The sequence below is a fragment of the Hypomesus transpacificus genome, chromosome 15, assembly GCF_021917145.1.
Source record: "Hypomesus transpacificus isolate Combined female chromosome 15, fHypTra1, whole genome shotgun sequence".
In the NCBI taxonomy this organism is placed as follows: domain Eukaryota; kingdom Metazoa; phylum Chordata; class Actinopteri; order Osmeriformes; family Osmeridae; genus Hypomesus; species Hypomesus transpacificus.
The window spans coordinates 3,196,942-3,209,386 of NC_061074.1; the positions used below are offsets into that span (position 1 = coordinate 3,196,942).

Consider the following 12,445-nt stretch of genomic DNA (forward strand, 5'->3'; position numbering starts at 1 on the left):
GCACGATATTGTTTTTTCCTTGAGACACATCATGGCTTGCAAACGACCGAAGCATGGCAGGTAGCCCCGCCCCTCTCCTCCTCATACCATTTAAAACTACAGACACAGAAACGGCACATCCTGAGGAAAGCTCATTGTGGGACTGCTCTTAGTGGCTGTAATTCCGCACAAAGGCTGAATTTCGGGAGGAGACTTCAGATACAGTATTAGGGGGCAACTTAAGCCTATGTAAAAGCATCCAAAAACAGCATGCCATGGGGACCTTTAACTTAATTTAGATAATCTCATGGTGAAATTGTAAAACAAGATAACATTGATCACTGTATTTCACTAACTTTTGATAAAGTAACAAACATTTTCGGTAACACTTTACAATAAGGGTGCATTAATTAGCATTCATTAATGCATTAACTAATGCATGAATCATCATCAGTTAATACATAACTCAGAAAGTACTTAATGATGCACTGATCATGAACACATCATTTGGTAATAGGGAGTCACATATGATTTACTATTAATTAAATCTGGAATCATGTATCAATTCCTATTGACATTAACACATTAACTGATAGGTGAGTTAACTACTTTAGTTAATCGTGCAAACTATGACTGTTAGTTAACTGTGTGAACCAAAACCCTGTTTTAGGAGTGTAAGTGGCCACTAGAGGCCGTTAGAGGTACTGCGTCCAAGTGTCAGGTCATTCATGTGCCAGGGGTTGAGGCTGTGAGCCCAGGAACCTGTATATTCGATGGGTATACACTGATTGATGATTTCCATAGAAGAAGGACACGTGTGAGGTAACCGAGACGATGTTGTCCTTTTGTTTTAGCATATTAGTTCAATGTAATGCTGTTTGCTTTATGTTTTGTTTAATCGATTTGTTTACATCCACATTTGTGTACTGTTTTAGCAAAGAGACCCTCACGCCAATTAGAAGCAGCAAGTCAACCTTGCACCCTTTGGCTAGCGGAGCGAGGTGTGTATAATGCTAGCTAAAATGAAGGTCATAGATTGTCTATTTGAGTATTACTGCAACTTGTTAACTGTGTGTATGTTTAAGTGAGCGCATCTTTGTTTTATGTATTTTTCTTGTAAGATTAATCAATCAGCAATGTTTGTGTGTTAACTTTTAGTTTTCACGGTGCTCATGCTGGTTCGAGAATAAAGAACTATTGCACCCGTTGAGACGCTGCCGTTATTAAGAAAGCCGAGGGGCTGCTACAAGGAGGGTAATTCATGTGTTAATTACTACAACGGCGGTATCCATGGATTGAGACCGTAATTAATCATTTGTTAATAGTAATGTGCCTCCTCGAGGAAAGTCATAACATGAGTTACATTCACTAATTATTCACTCAACAAATACTTACAGTTTTTTCAGAGAGAACACTTTTAAATAAACTCTTTGTTTTGGCATCACAGTCAAAAAAACTTTTTGACGAATTGATGACTACCATGCCGTTTGCAAAACTTTTTATTTCACTCGAACAACACATGCAAGGACACCTTTCTAAGAAGAAGTCCACTTGAAATATCGACCAGATCTTCCGTAGAAAATGTTTGGCTGCAACAGATCCTGGATTCTGGACCAATTCATGACGGTGAACTCCTATGTTAACTTTCCACCAGTGGCGATTTCTTTAAGACTGAAAAGGAAGCTCAGCTTCCCCTAAAACATCAAAAAATGTATGGTAAAATATTTACTATAGTGTTAAAATGTTTAATGTGTTAGAACACGTTCATCTCGAAGACGAAGTAGTTCAGAATCAGTAAAAACTAAGTATTTGTTGAGTGAATAATTAGTTAATGATTAGTGAATGTAACTCATGTTATGACTTTACTTGAGGAGGCACATTACTATTAACAAATGATTAATTACCGTCTCAATCCATGGATACCGCCATTGTAGTAATTAACACATGAATTACCCTCCTAACTCAGGGTTTTAGTTCACACAGTTAACTAACAGTCATAGTTTGCACGATTAACTAAAGTAGGTAACTCAATGTCAATGTCAATAGGAATTGATACATGATTCCAGATTTAATTAATAGTAAATCATATGTGACTCCCTATTACCAAATTATGTGTTCATGATCTGTGCATCATTAAGTACTTTCTGAGTTATGTATTAACTGATGATGATTCATGCATTAGTTAATGCATTAATGAATGCTAATTCATGCACCCTTATTGTAAAGTGTTACCAAATTGTCTTATTCTTATTTATATATTTTATAGTTAAATTGTTTTATGCTTAGATTTTAGTTCTAAGAAATAATTAAACTTTTGCACTTTTACTTAATTTAAGATCCGTATGTTTATTGTTTGCCCCTCCCTGCCTTAGTAAATTCTGTGTTTGTTCACATACATGGTGAATAAACCATATTCCGATTCTGATGTGTATTTCTTTTCACAGTGTAAAAGAATGGGAGGATACCTGGAAGCCTGCTGTTAATATGTCTGTGCCTAGCTGCCTGGTTATTGTTTTAAGAGTTCCCAATTCTGTATTTGTTATTGATATACACTGTATACATTTTATGAGCTTGTTGAGATACTGTTACAGCCACTGTCTTTTTCTCTGTTCATGTTTTGTTTGTTATCGACTTACATTTACATTTAGTCACTTCCTGGGTTCTGGGCATCGATTGTGGTTCAACTTTGCTGCCTCCATAACACTTAACTTACAACATGGGTGAGTTGGTGACCTAGCTAACGTTTTTCAGGTTTTTGTTTTAGATTCACAGTTGGGTAAGGGAGCGCGCTGGCTCCACCTTCCCATTGCGGGGAGGGCCAGCAGCTACCAGGTTTTGGTTTTATTTTCACTAACTCAGTCTTGTTTTTCTGTTCCATAAACTTTGGTATTATTGTTATAAACATTGACTTGCATTGTTGGACTCACTTATGTAAGCCTACAAGCAACCGTCTGATCCTTTGCTTGGTGGAGGTAAGAGTAGACTATGAAGAGAAGACTTAGATTAAAACTCAGGCCATTACAAGTGGATGTAAATTTTTTATCTTATTAACACCACATTGCATACAATGTTAAATGATGGATTCCTTGTGGCTGAATATGAATAATCTGTTCTGGGATTGCGGCACAATGAAGTCGCATTCAGAATAATCCATGCCTTTATAAAGGTGATGGCATGAAGGTAGGCTATATGAATTATAAATAATATATATTTTCATTTTTTGCGTGTTAAGGGTTAGCGTGGTAAGACTTATACAAGTTTTTAAAGTAATTAAATATGTCATTATGAAATGTGCGCTACACTTAACTAAAATGATATCCATAGTGAACTTACGTGGACTACAAATATGGCGCATATTAGCGTTAAAACATTGGCGGGGTTCTGGGAAATGTAGTTCTTTTTTACTTAAAATAAAATAAAAATTGAGAATATTTTTGTCCTGTTACATTTAAATTCTTAATATGACAAATATACATTTATTGGTCTTTTATGAAAGACAAAATGTAGCAGTGCTCGAAAAGTCAACAGTTAAATGTCTTTATACGTAACCTTTACTTAACATTATTTTATATCGTAATCTTCGAACATGGTTCCAGTATAATGTGAAAAGGTTCCAAATACAAAATCCCAGGCTGTTCCTAGCTTCAGCTGAAAAAGAAAATGTAAACTTAAGGAAATTACATTTTCTAGGTGGCGCTGTTGATCCCCTGTAGGGGCTAGGGTTATGAAACTGAAAGACACAGTTTATCTAACCCCAGTTATTCACTGAACCAAGCCAGGACTATGTGCCATGAAAGGAACCCTAACCCTAAGTACCTTAATTAGGGTTACTAAATATAGGGCTTTAAGGTGACCCCTGGCAAGGGTTCAAAGGTCAATATATCAGATAAGTGTTTACAGGGATGTGTCAAACTTACATAAGTGAACCTGCAACCTAAGACCTTTCCAAAAATGGGTTTAATTTTGTTGTACGACAAAGTCTTTTTTAAATCAAAATCTTCCATTGCAGTGAGGTATCTTTCCAAGTACAGATTCCAAGACCATTCATAATTTAAATGGACTACATCAGTGGTCGAAGTCAAATTATGTTTCGGTGGCACATAGTCCTGGGGGGTGTTCCATCAACGTCGATTAAGGGAAAGCGAGACTTATTTCGCCAAGTCTCACTAACTTTAGCGAGAGTTCCGTTCCATGAAGGTGGATTATTCTAGTTCTAGCTAAGTAATCAAGGTTCGGAACTAGCCTGATCCGTGTCAGGCTAGAAGTCAAGCTAAACTAAAATGTGTTGCAAATAATTTCAAACAGGCGGAAACAGAATTTCAAAAGACAGTTCCGTCGAGTAAATTCCTGCGCGCAAAGCACTTTAGTCCGTGTTCGGAAACGTAAATTCAGACTTGTGCAGACATGAATGATTCACGTGTTTAGGCCTACTTCATCTCCAAAAAATATATTAATTTAAATTAACAAGTTAAGAAAAAATGTCACTTTAGCTGTTTTCAAAAGCCATTGGTTAATTGACATAAAATAAGGCCTTAGAAACTAAGCAGAGTCTCAAGACAAGTTACAACCAATTATGGCGTATCCGTTTTTTGACAAGCCTGTGGTGGGTGAAGGTGCTCAGATTATACAAAGAGCGTTTATCCCACCAGCCCCAAGGGTCTTCAGAGACAGAAGTAATGCTTCCCTGACCAGTATCTGTGGAAGAAGTATAAGTTCAGCAGGCCCAGCATTGTTCATCTAGATAGATTTAATTGTAATTCTTGAAAATGAAATAATATAAACATAAATAATATATATATATATAAAATAACACTTTAGCAACTCTTAAGGATGACAATGTACACATAAAAGCAAACTACCATCCTTTGTAGAAAGTAAATAGACATGAGAGTAGACTATAATAAAGGAGGGTAGTAGACTGCAGTTTATGTAGGTATGCCTAGACTATGTAGTCTGCTGGAATCACACACAAGGAAGCAAATTACCCACTGTAGCCAAGCCTTGACACTGTTCAGTCTGTCTGCATCTGTCTATGTCTTTGCATGTGGGACGTTCTTGAACTATGCCAGGAAATATGAAGGGTGTACTTTGCTCCAAGCAGTACCTGAATATTATCATCAGTTTTTCAGGTAATCTTGAAACACAAAGAATCAAGGAGACTCTTTATTCAATTGTATAAAGTATTTTCATTGTTTAAAGTAGCCTATATCGATTCAAGACCCTGGTACTGACCTTCCGAGCAGTGAACGGGACTGCACCCGACTACATCAAGTCTCTCCTGCAACCTTACACCCCCATCCGTCACCTACGGTCTTCCTCAGACAACCGCCTGGTGGTCCCACCGCTCAAGACTGCCAGGTCCCAACACAAGCTCTTCTCCTGCCTGGCCCCCCAATGGTGGAACCAGCTCCCCACCTCCATCAGGGATACCGACTGTCTCCCCACCTTCAAGAAAAGGCTCAAGACACACTTGTTCCGGGAGTACAACGGCACTTAGGAATGCTTGGCTAGACCTGTTGTTAGTTTCCTCCAGGATCACAATGACTCTTATTGAGTGACTTGTTGCTCTTGTAGGTTAGTTATAACGAAGTTAAGTCTTGTACTCGCTGTGAAAATGTTTACTATTGATTGTTCTTCCACAGGTACAGTCCTGCACTTTTTTGTGGTTCATGTTGTTTTAATTTGTAAACTTGTATAACTGCATGCTCTTATGGGTCTTCCCTTTTGGCACTTGTTTAGTTTTTTCACAATGTATGCTTCATGTTTTGGCTGCTTGCAATGTTTGGGACTACCTCGTTGTTATGATCAGTGACCTATGCTCTTTTGTAAAGCTCTCTCTTGGAAGTCGCTTTGGATAAAAGCGTCTGCTAAATGCATAAATGTAAATGTATATGTTGACAAGCCTCTATATTACCTCTCCTCTGGCTTCCCCAATATTATAGGTGCAATATACTGTCCCCATGGGTGTATCCAGGCCCAGTGGAAGACTCAGGGGGTGACTGCCTGGTGGCCCCATGGTTGAAAGTGTTTCTAAAATGCCTTAGAGTGGCGAAAATTAGACCAAGTGCCCTACTGTCTGCCATTCACAGTGCCTGGGATGCCCCACGCAATAAATAACAGTGCCCTCTATAAGTGTAAAAACATGTCTTAATGAGTTCCTTTATAGTATAGAAAATGTGATACCGTACCCTATAAGGTGCCCTTATAATGTTCCCATGCCCTTACTTCCAATGGAAAAGGGTGCTGTGATGAAGTGCCCTTTATGCTGCCCCTACATGAGTGTCACAAATGTTGCCCTTTCCCAAAAAGACAATTAGATGCTGTGCCCAACAGTCTCCCCTAATGTTCCCAGTAGGGCATGCTTTCCCAAAGTGAGTCTGTCACTGTCCAAGCCCACTCTGGATCTGTGGAGGCAGACTATGTTAATTGGAAATACTCATGATATAATAATGATAGTCATGCTAAGCAATAAAATGACTGTTCTTCCAAACAAAGTGTGCAATTTGGGTCACCTTCTGATCTAAAAAGTCAATGCTGGATCTGTGCAATACTAGTCATTTCAGTGAATCCCTATTTTAGTCATGGTTATCTTTCCCTTTTATCTTAAATCTCAGCATTTAGCCGATCAGTTAATAAATGCGTGTGGCAAAGTTATTTTGAAGTAATTTAAAACATTATTAGCCACATCAAGTGCAATTAACCATGGCTTTCATCAGTGTTTAGAATTTTATCCTACCACCCCACGTTCTCTTTTGGGCTAATATTATTTTCAATCTCCTGTTGAGAATATTGGCCATAGGCTAGCCTACTGTCAGGACGGTTTCAGACAGCTCATCAAATTACGCTAATTATCAGTAGGCCTAAATGCATATATATATAGATAGATATAGATATATATATATATATATATATGTTAAGTCGATTTGGTAGGTCTACAATTTACACATGTTAACGGTCGTAATGGTTTGACAAGTTGTCTCTCTTGCCATGTTAATTGCGGCAACATTGCTCTTTTTGGGGACAACTCCCAAAAAACTCAAAAAAATAATTTACGCTGCTGAAACAACACCTCTCTGCTGCTTTACGCTTTACTTTTTGCAACATAACTCCTCTTTTCGACTATCGCCTGATCTGGGCTGCAGAGTCTAAGCCAAGCCCTCGCCCCTCGGCTTGAAGCAACGGCCCCGGTGGATGTAGGTGGTATTGCATGTACGGTTAGGTTTCCGAGTCTTCCGGTCGTTTTTATTCTATTAACTCCATTCAACATTTACAAAACTATCTCCCCCAATAATTTTAGTTTGATTCTCGAACCTGGCTCATACTACTAGCTTTTTCATAGAATAATTGTTCCCGATTTTTGCTAAGTTTGAAACCAATCCGAAATGGGTAAACTAGCAACCCATTTATTTGCTTAGTCAATGAAAGTTGCCTGCAAATGTGCTTGCGGATACTAAGAGGGCACGAGCACAAAAGTTCACATTGGCCGATAGCCGATTTACATGAGCTCTCGGAGCTAGGAAAAAAAGATCCACTGTTTAAAGCTAGACAGGAAGACACGGAAGTGGAAAGATGGCCGCGTCCAGTCTCGCGCTCTCGCTTGCCTCACTGCGCCACTGAGCACTTTTCATGGAAATGAATGGGGACGCCATCTTGGAAGACTAAAGTAGCTTACTCTAGTTATATTAACTCTATGGTCTAAGCTTATTGAGGTCTAGCTTGAATAGGGGTTATGCGGAGCGCTCAGCGTTCGAACCGGAAAACAGATGTAATTGTTTTCGCTTCTCACTTCTGTACACATCTGCAGCGCTAGGTGATCCAAATAACTTATAAGTTTAAGGATTTTATAAGTTGTATTACACTCTACATTAGGGTAAGTGTGACAGGAATAAAGTGATGAGTTCATGTAACGTTATAATAGTCTAACGTTAGACCGTTTCCCAGGAGGTAGCACTAACACTAGCTCTACACATTAACTACAACGTTACAGTAGGTTACATAGCTACACAACTAGTGCTAAGTTATCAATGAAATATATGAATTCAGCAAATTAATTTAAGAAGCTCATTTTAATTTAGTGTCATATCCTAAAGAATTTATAATACATTACAGTATAATTCTAGTGCTATAATCATTAGCTGTATCATGGGCATGGCACTATCTATAATTCCAGTTATTAATATTTGTGGCAACTTAATCACCAAATGCATCACGGGCACTGTGCACTATATAGCAACGGGAACAATGCTCATAAGACTTTATACAGGATACATGTATTAAAGTTATGTTTTGTGCTTATTAAATGTATATCTTATGAACTTAGAAGTGTGCTCAGGCTTAAAACATTGTGTCTCACACGGGGTGTGGGAAACAGGCTGTATTTTGTGTTGTTATCTCTCCATTTCAGAAGCAACCTTGAATCCAGGCTGAGACAGCACCCGAGCAGAAGGGATGCGTGGGGAAGAACAAACTCCGTGCATTACGCATGCAGAGGGCGTAATGACTGGGAAATAATAGCATATATTCAAAGGAGTATTCTATATTACATGTTTTGATAAGACTTTTGAGAAGTTAAAGAGTAAGGGTTTGTGTCTTATGGGTTACATTGTTAAATTGCGGGTTTGAAACAGAAAAAGGGAGCATTTTGAGTTATATTTTCTTTTTGTCTTAAGGGCATTGTTTGGCTAACATGATTACAGAGCGTAATACTGACATGAGTGACGTAGGTCTGGGAGCAGTTTTATCCTATCTAAACATGGATTCCATGAAACAAAGTTATGATATAGATAGTGCTAAGCAAATTCAAAAGAGCAAAGTTATTTTATTTTGGTTTGAGGAAATGTGAAAAATTATGAGAAAGCAATTGGAAAGTTACATAAAAGATTGGTTTAGAGAGGATCATGGAAGGTTTTGAAATGAAACGGGAACGTTTTGTGGATGTGAACAGATGATTGGTGTAAAAACTGATGTTTTGAAGAGGAAACTATGCATATACTTTGAAAGTATAGGGGCAAACATTTTAAGTCAAAAGAGTCAAATCTAGAGTTTTTAAGAGTTTTGATAAAGGTATTAGATGCATTGTGGTTAAAAATGAGAAAGAGAAAGTATTTACAATGTACTTTTGTTTGGAGTTTCATCGTCATTTGGTTTTAAGTTTTATTTGAGAGTTTTATCAGAGCCTGGCATAAATCAAATCAAATGTATTTGTATAGCCCTTTTTACACGCAAGCATGTCACAGAGGGCTTCACATACGCCCATAGAACTGCCCCTCAACCAACCTAAACCCTCAAGGAAGACAAGGAAAAACTCCCAGAAAAACTCCCAATGGGAGAAAAAATTGAAGAAACCTTGGGAGGAGCAATTCAGAGAAGGATCCCCTCCTCCAGAGACGGTTGGTAGGAGAGAGGAGCAGAACACAAGCTAAACATAGTCATACAGTGTCAATGGGTTTTGAAACACCAAAACCCATTGTTCGCCTTTATAGACGTTGGATGGGACCGGGAAACTCGCTGTTGGCCGTCATGGAGACTGGATTCCGGGTGATGACCTGGTCCAACCTTGGCAGACCGACGACCAAGCAGGTCCTGACAGCTCCAACCCCCCACACCACAGGGAATGTGTGGAGGGGGGGGGGGACAGAGAGAGGAGAGCAGGGATTAGAGATAGCATACTGTTTGGGATAAATAGTTAGGCTGTGATAATGTTGTATTAATAAATGGTATTAGTGCATGAAGAGGGTTATTATTGGTAGCAGAGTTCTGAAATCATTTGGGAAGACTCATCAAGTCTGATAAATTGTGGTTATGATGGTTTGAGCTGATTGGCTCGTTTTGAACTGCAGCAAAACGAGTTATGAAGTTCTACCTATCTGACCTTTGTAGAAAATATAGTTGGGAAAATGTTTGGTTAATAGCTACATTAAGAACATTAATTGGTCTATATTTCATTTAAGAAGCATACAGATTCTGGTTTGGCATAATGAAAATTGCTTTTATCATATCTTTGATGAAAAGAGGTGTGATTTGGTAAAATTGAGAATCTGAAACAATGTAGGTCTTAAACTTAACTTTTAAAAGAAAGAAAACCTTTTTTGAAGTGAAAGAAACAAGATTAACAGTTGATTTTGTTTAAATAAGGAAACAAAGAAACAGATTGTAAATTCTGGTAGGTTATGTAAATTCGCAGGAGGAACTTATGGAACTAAGGAATCAGTTTCGTTATGTGCTGATTTGAGCCATGGGATGAAGCATGTCTCAAACAGGAGGGGTGGAGATAACAAAACAGTGTTTATAGCATATGGATTTCTATTCAAGGAAACTTTTAAGATTATTTTTTTTGCATACCCTATTTGTGCAAACATGATATGCATGCACTTTATTGAACTAAAAAAATGTGAAGAGGAAAATACTGCCTGGTAATTATAGATACAGTATGTTTACTATGTGAATTGAAGTCTTTCCCAGTCCTATACCAGATGCTTAACACCATTTGAATTGATTTATTGGAGATCATATGTACTACAACTTAAACCTTTCACATAGCATAATGAAGAGGTGAATCAAATGGTTAACCAATTTTATAAAAAATGCTAACTAGAAAAGAGATATCTTCTGCTAAATTCTGTTCCAGGTGAAGCTGTAACCCAAAGAGTGGAGGAGTTAAACCAGGAGATTGGGTTGACAGTTACATTTTGAATTACATTTCTTTTGATAATTTCTTTTATTTTTTCTATATTACAATTCTAAAAAGCTTGGCTAAAGTTGTATGTATGTGGTGAAGGGGGCCTGTGAGAATGTCCAGGTCTGCCGTGGATACATGGATGTTGAATGTCCACTCTGCGGAGTGACGGTGGGTTTTCCCCTGTAACATCATTAGGGTTTTCCCACTGTCCAGTGTGTCCTCACCACTTGGCCATAACGCTGCATAGTCTCATCATTATTGTTGAATTGTATGTTAACATTGTATAATCAGTAATGGGATATTTTTTATTCTGTGTTTGTTGTCCCACCCTAAAAATATCCACTTTAAATCCTCAAATGGGTTCTTGATTTCAATATCTGTGTTTAATCATTGGTGTCCGACTGTTTGCATCTCATTTGACTCAGTTACTGCTTGATCATGGGAGATAAGGTGATGCTGGGACTGTAACTCTTTTCTGCTTCAGGACGAATCAGAGCGGCGGGTCTGACTACCTTTGGATATACAACCCCTGTTCTAAGGCCCCATTCCCCTGGAGACCCTGTCCCCCCTTTCTCACTGGATGATCTACCCCTTCCCCTTGCAGACCCTGCCCTATTTGCCCCTATGCCTCATCAGACCTAGGAGTGGTCTGCCTCCCCCCTTCCCCTTGAATACCCTGCCCCACCTGCCCCCATACATCATCAGATGTTCGGGAAAGCCTGTTGTACATTTATGGCCAGGACCATTCCAGGTCATCGAGAGAACCTTGCACGCCCTAACGGTGCTGGGGAAAGGGAGTATGTGGTACCACTGGAGCATGTGTTGTGCTGTGCATGAGTTGGTGGAGAAGTGCCAGGAGGGCCAGTGAACCTTTGGCTATTGCTACAAATATGAGAGTCCGGAAAAGAGGGTTACGACCAGGTCAAGAGTGTTACTGCTTGACCATACTAGAATTGTACTGGACTAAGATGGTTTCTGCTAATTTGCTTAGTGTGTGCTATATCGAATATCAATATGATTGTTGCTCTATCCCATGTATCAGATCCCTGTGCAACCAGATCATTGTCTCGGCTGTGGAGAACCCAATGAAGGGGTTCCAAATGCCGTTGCTGGGGGTGGCTGACCAGGAAGAGGAGGCGGTGGTTGGTCCGGGCTATGTTGATTGATCTCTGGTGTTTTCAGAGATCAAAAGAGGGATTAAAGAATTTATAATACATTACAGTATAATTCTAGTGCTATAATCATTAGCTGTATCATGGGCATGGTACTATCTATAATTCCAGTTATTAATATTTGTGGCAACTTACTCACCAAATGCATCACGGGCACTGTGCACTATATAGCAACGGGAACAATGCTCGTAAGACTTTATACAGGATACATGTATTAAAGTTATGTTTTGTGCTTATTAAATGTATATCTTATGAACTTAGAAGTGTGCTCAGGCTTAAAACATTGTGTCTCACACGGGGTGTGGGAAACAGGCTGTATTTTGTGTTGTTATCTCTCCATTTCAGAAGCAACCTTGAATCCAGGCTGAGGCAGCACCCGAGCAGAAGGGATGCGTGGGGAAGAACAAACTCCCTGATACACGAGAGAACAAGCTCAACCCTTTTTTGATATTTCTGTTTCAATTGCACTGTATAATATATGCTGGGGCAGGGACAGATAGCCAGTTGGACTTCGTGAACCAGCCCAAACTCTATTGCGGGTAGGGAAACGTAGACAACCCCAGAGCTCTGTACTTGGCGATTTCCAACTGCTGCATTAAAGCTGATATTATCGGAC

General features: G+C 38.9%; 1 long non-coding RNA gene across 1 annotated transcript; it reads left to right on the forward strand.

Annotated features, from left to right (window-relative positions):
• Positions 1-594: 594 nt before the first annotated feature.
• On the forward strand, positions 595-4,150 carry LOC124477822. Its single transcript, XR_006957187.1, has 3 exons — positions 595-801; positions 915-980; positions 2,424-4,150. It is a non-coding gene; the product is annotated as an uncharacterized LOC124477822 (long non-coding RNA).
• The last annotated feature ends 8,295 nt before the right edge of the window (positions 4,151-12,445 follow it).